The 9,218-nt window shown below is 36.3% G+C and overlaps 1 pseudogene; it reads left to right on the top strand.

The window, feature by feature from the left end:
- Window positions 1–2,834: 2,834 nt before the first annotated feature.
- Window positions 2,835–9,218, top strand: part of LOC102836343 — a 40,087-nt pseudogene continuing 33,703 nt past the window's right edge.

Genomic DNA, 9,218 nt, shown 5'->3' with positions numbered 1-9,218 from the left:
TTCAATATAATTAGTTTATTTAGTATATATATGTCTTGTCTTTCTGAATTGAATTCCCCCCCTCCCCATGGTTAGCTACTAAATTTAGTAAAGTAAAACTGAAATTAAAATGCTCAAACTAGTCAATTGATTCCTTACGAGTTCTTGTACTTCTGAAGATGAAAATTCTCATGCTAAAAAAAATTAAACAAACATGACAAGTTAATATTCTTGCAGAAAATCTATAGTTTATTTGCATGTTATTAAACCTTATCTGAGAATCTGAACATTTGGATTTGTTACAAAATATTCACCATCAACAGCCTTATAATTAGCTAAAGCATTTTACATGTTTAATAACTTTATTAAATAAGTGGTTATGATAGCTTAACTTTGTTATTGAAAGGATATTATCATTATACCTTATTTTTTCTGAATAAACAAACAAGCTAACAAAAGAAAAATAATAAGAAAATTAATGGCTCCGAAATGTTAAAATTAATAATGGCAAAATTAAATAAAATATGGAGTTACAATCTGCTGGATAAATTTTAGGCAATAAAATTTATTTTATTCTTTATAAAAAGAATAGCTTTCTATTCTTTTTACTGTCTGAGCATATGGAAATATATGATTGATAGATTACTTTTGTTATTATTATTTTCAAATTTCTGAGAACACATCTTCAATATTTTCCACAGAAAATAACCATATGTGCTATTTAAATGTTGGCTAAGTAAAGTCCCTCGGATAAAATAAATTTTAATATTTGGCACAAACTACAAGTTGTGGCCATATTTTGCTCAAGCTACCTCAGTATTTTAAAGTAAAAGGAGAAAAATTACAACTTCTATTTTAATTTAATTTAATTACTGTGAAAATTAAAAGAAATCAACAAATGAATAAGGAAGGCACTCCTGTTCCAATGTTTCAGAGCTTAGTTCCTTATTTAATATCATATGGTTTTAAGGGGAAATCCTTTACTCATTTTGTGTCTATTATATTATTAAAGTAAGGCAGAAAACTTCATTGATCTCTATTATGCTACTAGAGAAATACTATTCTATCACTCTAGAGGCCGGTTTATTTCCAGTGTGTGAAATCACTGAACTCTAGAATGATCCTGTATTGGATGATTATGTGGATACATACGGATTCCATGTACTGACACAGTTCCCTTCCTTCCCACTCCTTAGAAGCTTTGGTTTAGGGATTATATTGGCAAAAAGACACTGAGTGAGTATGGCATTCCTTATCTGAATATTTCCTATCAATCTTCCCAATTTCTACCTTTGTCTGCAACATTAGGAAAAACTGAAGAAACTATATGTTGTTCTGATGGTTAACCTAAAAAATTATGTGATTAAGTTATGGCTATAAATAGTCCCCAGTTTACAATGAGTTTTCCTTTCCAAAGACTCTGGTTGTTAAGTCAGTTCTAACAAAAGTCAAATACCTCTTCTTTTCTTTAAATTTTCATTATTTTTGCTTTTAATTATCTGTATTATTGAACATTGTATGTAGTAAATATTGTTGTTGCTGCATGCTATCAAGTTGATTCCAACTCATAGATTCTGTATAGAGCTTTTGAGAGGATCTAGTAGGTTTGAACTATCAACCTTGTGGTTATCAGTCTAAAATAAAGTATCCTACTAGTAAAAAATGCAAAAAAAATAAAAAATAAATAAAAGGAAAGGAAAGGAAAAAATGCTGACATTTAGTACAGTTCATCATAACTTGAGTACATCATAAGTCTGTAACTATGATGTATGTCTGTGTATGTGCAGGGGGTGGGGTGGGGTCCAATATCCTCTACTTATCTTTTTCAGCATGTATTAATTTTTTTCTTAAAGCATTTTTATTGCATTACAATATATACATACATACAACAAAATATTTGCCAATTTATAGTAAAAAGATGGAGAAACCTAAATGTTTATTAATAGAAGAATGCTTAAACAAACTTTAGTACATACACAAGCAACAATGAATAACAACGAATCTGTGAAACACCTCTTAACATGGATGAACCTGGAGAAATTATTGTTGTTGTTATTGTTGAGTGCTGTTGAGTTGGTTCAAACTCACAGCAACCTCGTATAATGTTTCCACAGCTTTACTTCATGGGAGAAGAAAACATCATCTGTATGTTGAAATTAGTCAGTCACAAAAGGAAAATTTTGTATGAGGCCACTATTGTAAAAAGTAAAAAAAAAAAAAAAGATTTTCATGCTGAAAGAAACATTGTATGGTGGTTACCAGGAATGAGAAGGAAGGGAAAAGTAGGCACTGGCTAAAGCATAGGCACCACTACTTGTCTCAGTTTGCTGAACTGCAGTTGCTGTGATTCTGGAAGCTATGCCTCAGGTGTTTTGAACACCAGCGGGGTCACCCAGGGTTGAGAGGTTTCCTCTGAGCTTCCAGACTAAGCTATACTAGGAAGGAGAGTTGGGCTATTTCTGAATATTTAGTCACTGAAAACCTTATGAACAGCAATGGAACACTATCAGATAGCATCAGAATATTGAATACTGAAATATGTGTGCCTGACCCAAGCCATTGTATTTTCAATAGCCTCATAAGCATGTGAAAGGTGAACAATGAATAAGGAAAATCTTAGAATTACTGATGCATTTGAGTTATGGTGTTACAGAAGCATGTTGAAGGTACCGTGGACTGCCAGAAAAACAAAACAAATCTGTGTTGGTAGAACTACAGTCAGAATTCTCTTTAGAGGCCAGGATGATGAGACTTCCTCTCTCATACTTCAGTCACATTATCAGGAGGGACCAATCTCTGGAGAAGGCCATCATTCTTGGTAAAGTGGAAGATCAACAGTAGAGAAGAAACCGGTGATGTATGGAGCCAACAGGCTGAATGCTCAGGTACCAGCCACAGGAACTGGCCTAAACTTTGTCTAGTGTCCACAAACCCTCTGGATGAACACTCCACGTTTCCCCCAATAGGATTGATCCACACTTCCTTCCCTACTTCACATCCCAGACTGTAAGTTTCTTGTGAGTGCTCCTCCATCTCGGTAACCTTGGTGCTCAGGACAGTGCCAAATGCAGAATGGGTTAAAATCAAGAAGGGATGTATCTTGAATTTCAGTAAGAAAGTATCTCTTTCCTGGGACGGATGTTTGAATACAATTGAAATCTGTACCACTGTTGCTGCCAAGGCAATTCATAGTGAACTCATGTGTGTCCTGAGTATAGTTGTGGTCTGTTGTTGTTGTTGTTAAATGCTGTCAAGTTGGTTCCACCTTCTATTTTCCTCCTAAAAACCTGTATGGGTTTTCCGAGAAGCAGCTGGTGAATTTGAATTGCCAACCTTGCAGTTGAACCGACATTTTGGTCCAGTGCTTATACTACAGCGTCATCTTCTAATCTCGTGGACTCGTCCTGGATCTACGGGAGGTGCGGGGGACAAAGTGTGAAGCCCAGGCCTTGAGCTGCAGGAGCCCAAGCTGCCCGGCAGCTCCGCCCACTCGCCTTCTCAGCATGTATTAATTTTGAAATGGAAAGTAATACAAGTTTTAAAAAACTTCATTGTTTACTAATTTCAAGTATTGGTTCTCAGTTTTGAGCTTCTGCATTTGAACAAGTTGCTCACTCCATTTTCTAATTTTGTTTTTGTTTTTGTTTTTTTTTCTTTAATGAGACATCCAAGGCATTATAACTCATCTTTAGGGTTTTATCCAATCCTAACAACGAGGCTGTGGTAGTTTAGTGGTTACGAATAGAGCTGCCAACCTCAAGGTCAGCAGTTTGAAACTACCAGCGGTTCCCCCAGAGAAGAGGCTTTCTGCTTCAGTAAAGATTTACAGCCTTGGAAACCCCGTGCAGCGTAACTATGAGTCGGAACCTACTCCACGATTCGTAACAACAACAAATGAGGCCTTTAGCTAGTATTGTTTTTTTTCTACCAATTTTTTTTAATAATAATGAATGTCATAACAATCTAGAACTGTTCTCTATCTATACTTAATTCTCTGATTATTTAATAATTTTACAAACTATTTATAGTCTAATGAGTCTCACATTTACATTTCTAGTCAAGAATGCTTCCTGAATTTCAGGTACATATATCCAATTATGTATTAACAACTATGTACAGAGATGATCAAATGGAAGATTTCTGCCAATTCGTCAGTCTGAAATTGATTTAATATGAAATCAAGATAAATTGATAATTACTGGCAATTGGAATGCAAAAGATGGAAACAAAGAGGAAGAATCAGTAGTTGAAAAATATGACCTTGGTGTTAGGAATGATGCTGGAGATCACAATGTAGAATTTTGCAAGACCAATGAATTTTTCATTGCAAATGCCTTATTATTCAAAAATATAAACAATAATTATACATGTGGACCTCATCAGTTGGAATAAACTGGAATCAAATTGACTACCTCTGTGGGAAGCAATGATGGAGACGCTCAATATCATCAGAGAATGCACAGTTCTCATGTGCTGTAGGATAAGCAATAGACTACTAACCCAAAGTTCAGCAGTTAATCACATGAGCTCCCTTTGGAAACCCTATATAGAGTCTTCAATTCTGAGTCAGAATAGAATCAATGACACACCATAACAACAACAAAACAAAAGTCAGGGGCTGACTGTGAAACAGACCAATTTATCATATGCAAGGTCAGGTTAAACTTATAGATAATTAAAACAAATCCATTAGAACCAAAATATGATCTTGAGTATATCCCATTTGAATTTAGAGACCAACTCAAGTACAGAATTGATGTATTAGACACTAATGAACAAAGAACAGAAGAGTTGTGTGATGATATCAAGAACATCATGCATGAAGAAAGCAAAAGGTCATGAAAAGGGTAGGAAAGAAAAAAAAGACCAAAATAGTTGTCAGAAGTGACTCTGAAACTTGCTCTTGAACATAGAGGTGCTAAAACAACTTGAGGAAATGATGAAGTAAAGCAGTTTGATGGAAAATTTCAAAGGGCAGCTCAAAATGACAAAGTAAAGTGTTATATAGAAATATGACAAGACCTGGATTTGGAAAAGTAGAAGAAAACAATCAGCATTTCTCCAATTTTTGTTAAAGAAAACATTCAATCCTTGGGTTGAAATATTGAAGTTTTCTAGAACCAACCTGACAGCAGTTAATAAAAATGGCAAAATAGGGAACATGGTGGCTCCCTTGGATAAGCACTGGACTATGACCCACAGGGTTGGTGATTTAAGCCCACCAGAAGTTCCATGGGAGACAGATGAGCTTTTAAAGTGTCAGAAATCTCATATGGGGTCACTATGACTCAGAACTGATTGATTCATAGCACTTAGCAACAACAACATGGGCAAAATATTGAGTAATTCAGGATGCATCAAAAGAAAATTGAAGGAATGCAAAAAGTCCAAAAAGAATTGGTCACTAATCAGCGATTTCAAGTCAGCATAGTGGTTATGAATTGGGCTGTGAACCTCAAGGTCAGCATTTTGAAACTACCCAGCTGTTCCACAGGAGAAAGATGAGGCATTCTGCTCCTGTGAAGATTTACAGCCTAGGAAACCCTGTACAGGGTGGCTATGAGTCAGAACTGACTCCATGGCACACAGCCACCACCACCACCAGCAGCAGCATATGATCAAGATTCAATGGTATTAAAGAAAGTAGTGCAGCTGCATTGAAATCATTGGCCAAAAACAAGTCTCCAGCAATTGAAAGAATACAAAATGAAATGTCTTAACAATCTGATGTAGCACTGGAGTCCCACATTTATCAATGCTAAGAAATTTAGATGATGTGAACAAACAATTGGAAGAGATCCATATTTGTGCTGATTAAAAAAAAAAGGTCACCCAATGGAATGCAAAATTGATCAAATAATATAATTAATATTACATGCAAGTAAAATTTTTCTGAAGATAATTCAAAAAGATTTCAGCAGTACATCAATAGGGAGCAGTCTGAAATTCAAGTCAGATTCAGAAGAGGACATACTAATATTGGTTGATATCTAATGGATTTTGATTGAAAGAAAAACATAGCAGAAAGATGTTTACTTGTGTTGTATTGACTATGCAAAGGCGTTTGACTATGTGGATCATAACAAACTTTGGGTAATATTCCAAAGAATGGGTAATCCAGAATACTTAATTGTGCTGATGAGGAAACAACAAAAAAACCAGGAGGCAAGTGGATGGTTTAAAATCAGGAAAGGTATTTCCTTTCACCATACTGATTCAATCTGAATGCTGAGTAAATAATCCAAGAAGTTGGATTTTTAAAAAATGTTTTATTGTGAATTATATGATGGTTTACATGGGAGAATATTAGTTTTACATTCATCCTATCGTATATTGTTTCATTGCTTTGGTTACAGTCCCCTCCATGCATCATCAACCAACCAAAGGGCAGGTACTACAAGCTGCCCCCCCACCCCCAGTCATCAGCATACAGGTCCTCTCCCTCTCTGTGTCTAAAGTCCCCAACTGCTCCATCTCTCCACGTCATCATCTCTGCCTCCATCTCAGCCATCACTGCTTCTCTGGGTAGGGTCTCCCTCTCCACTCTTCTCCCTTGATGGTCCCAGGGACTTCTGCTCCTAGGCTGAAAAGTTAATCACTCCCCTCCTTGCTACAAAACATCTACTTTTACATTTCCAACCTCACAATGAGTCCTGATAACAATTATTCACTATTGTAGACCCGTCTGCATTTCATTTCATCAGCCCCACCTAGACAGATTAAATACTACTCACTGGAGATTCTACCTTCCTCCAGGCCCTCTGGATCTAGGTTCTCTCTTGAAAGTTTGTAAGCCAGTCACTTCTTGCCTTTGTAGCCTCCCCCCCCCCCCCCATTTTGGGTAGCCAATGTCCAAGTTGCCCATCCCTGTCTAGTCTGTGTGTGGAGGGGGTGGGAATGGTTCTTGCTATAAGGATTTGTTCCCTCTTTTGAGCTACTGCATCCATAGATGTAGGTCAAGTTCATCAAATTGTATCAGATTGCTCTGTTTTCTCCTCTTCTATCTTCTTCTGGTTGAGCTCTGATCATCCAGTTATTGAAGTAAAGTCAAGTGAGTATTATCTGCAAGTGTGGGTGTTCTTGTGCATATGCCCTCTCTTATCAACTGACATTTCACTCTCCACTATAGTCCTCTGTGATTATGTCACTGACTCTGGGCCCAAGAGTCCCCAGGTCTTGCCACACTGTTGGCCAACCAGATCTCCACCCATGTTCACATGAGTCTATTGAATATTGTAGGTCTTAGCTCACTGCTTCATTGCTGATTTTCACTCACTTCCCCTTATGGTGACAAGCGTGGTCACCAATCAGAGCGTGTATTCCCATTGAGTCTTAGTCTTGGAAGAGGGTTTATACTGAGGGGATCCAAACACTTGCCTTGATGTCTCTTGGGCAAGCAACTTGCTTGTTCTTGTAGTAACAGTCAGTCTTCCTATGTTGTTTTGTATTTTTCCTGTAGGTCTTTTTTTCAAGAAGTATCTTCTGTTCTTCTAGCCGCTCCAGGCTGGTCTGCTTTTCCTTTCAAGTGGAAATTTCCCATCTCTGAAGATCTACATGTGGTTCAGGCTTCCACCTATAGTCTTATGTAATGCAGGGGCTCTGCAGGAAGCCTCCTTCACTGGGCACGTAAGAAGTATGGATTTTATGAAGAATAACATGACATCAGCATTGGAGGAAGATTTATTAACAACTTGAAACATGCAGATGATGCAGCCTTGCATATTGGAAGAAAAGAGGAATTAAAATAATGATGACCAAAGACTGCAGATTTCACTGTAGACTGAACCTCATTGTAAAGAAAAGAAAATTCCTCACAACTGGACATACAAATAGTATCAGGATAATGGAGAAAAGATTAAAGTAGTCAAAAACTTAATTTTGTTTTAATCTACAATCAACTCTCATGGAATCAACAGGCAAGAAATTAAACAACATAATTAAGCAAATCTGCTGCAAAAGACCTCTTTAAAGTGTCAAGAGTGAAGATGTCAGTTTGAGGACTAAGGTGGACCTGACCGAAGTCATGGTATTTTCAAGCACCATTTATGCATATGTCCTAATGTGGCGCTGTAAGATAAGTATGGACAGCAAACTGCAAAGTCAGTAGCTCAAATCCACCAGCTGATTGTTGAAAACCCTATAAAGGGTCACTATGTTTCTGAAACAACTTGACAGTACTTGGTAACAACAATATAGGCATGTGAAAGTTGAACAACAAATAGGAAGACTAAAGAAGAATCAAAGCATTTGAATTATAGTTCTAGCATAGACTATTGAAAGTACTGTGGAAGGCAAGAATAAACAAATCTATCTTGGAAGAAGTACAACCAGACTGCTGCTTAGAAATAAGTTTCGGGATACTTTCCCTTTCATATTTATAATTATGCTTTTAAACATTATCTTAGCCTGAGAACAACTTTTTTCATATGAAATTTATTTTTATCATGTAATTTTTATAAATGTAAAAACAAAATGTTATAATTAAGCACTATTTACTTATTGTGCATTATTCATATACAATGTTAAGTTGAAAAGTGTTGTTTTAATGTTTCAGTTCATACATGCACTGGTTTATTCCAAACAAAACATGTTTAAACATGTGTCTGTAATCTGTAGAAGACTACAGACATGTTATCGCATTAATATATTCTTCTTAGTCTAGTTATAGGGTCTTCAGAAAATGCTGTTCTTATTAAGTGCTGTCAAGTCACTTCTGACTCATAGTGACCCTACATACTATTTTCAAGAAGGACTGATGGGTTTGAACCACCAAATTTGCAGATAGTAGTCCGGCACTTTTCCTATAGTACCACATTAGGACTCCCTTTAGAAAACAGGTGATATCAGTAAAGTAGATTCAGAGTGAATATGCTGAACCGGTTAATCTCAAGGCTGAGAGGTCAGATCAGAACTGTGTTGTCTGTGTTTTCAAATTCAAACGGGTAATCGTGAAAGATTTTATCAAAGGATATAAAATGATAAGAGGTACTTACGAAGAAAAATTTTTAAACTGCATTGGTGAAAATAAGGCAAAGAAAATTACAATAAGGGATTGTTTTTAATCATGACAATGCCCCTGCTCATTCTTGAAAGTAGCCAGGACGATATTATAAGAATTTCATTGGGAGATTCTACACACCCTGCAGTTTTGTTTTGTTTGTTTTTAAGTTTTTATTGTGAATTATGTGATCGTTTACATGGGAGAACATTAGCTTTACATTCATCCTATCGTATATCGT

Source organism: Chrysochloris asiatica, unplaced genomic scaffold (assembly GCF_000296735.1).
Source record: "Chrysochloris asiatica unplaced genomic scaffold, ChrAsi1.0 scaffold00088, whole genome shotgun sequence".
Lineage (NCBI taxonomy): Eukaryota > Metazoa > Chordata > Mammalia > Afrosoricida > Chrysochloridae > Chrysochloris > Chrysochloris asiatica.
Note: the sequence above shows the minus strand (reverse complement) of the source record. Positions and strands in the feature narration are given on the sequence as shown.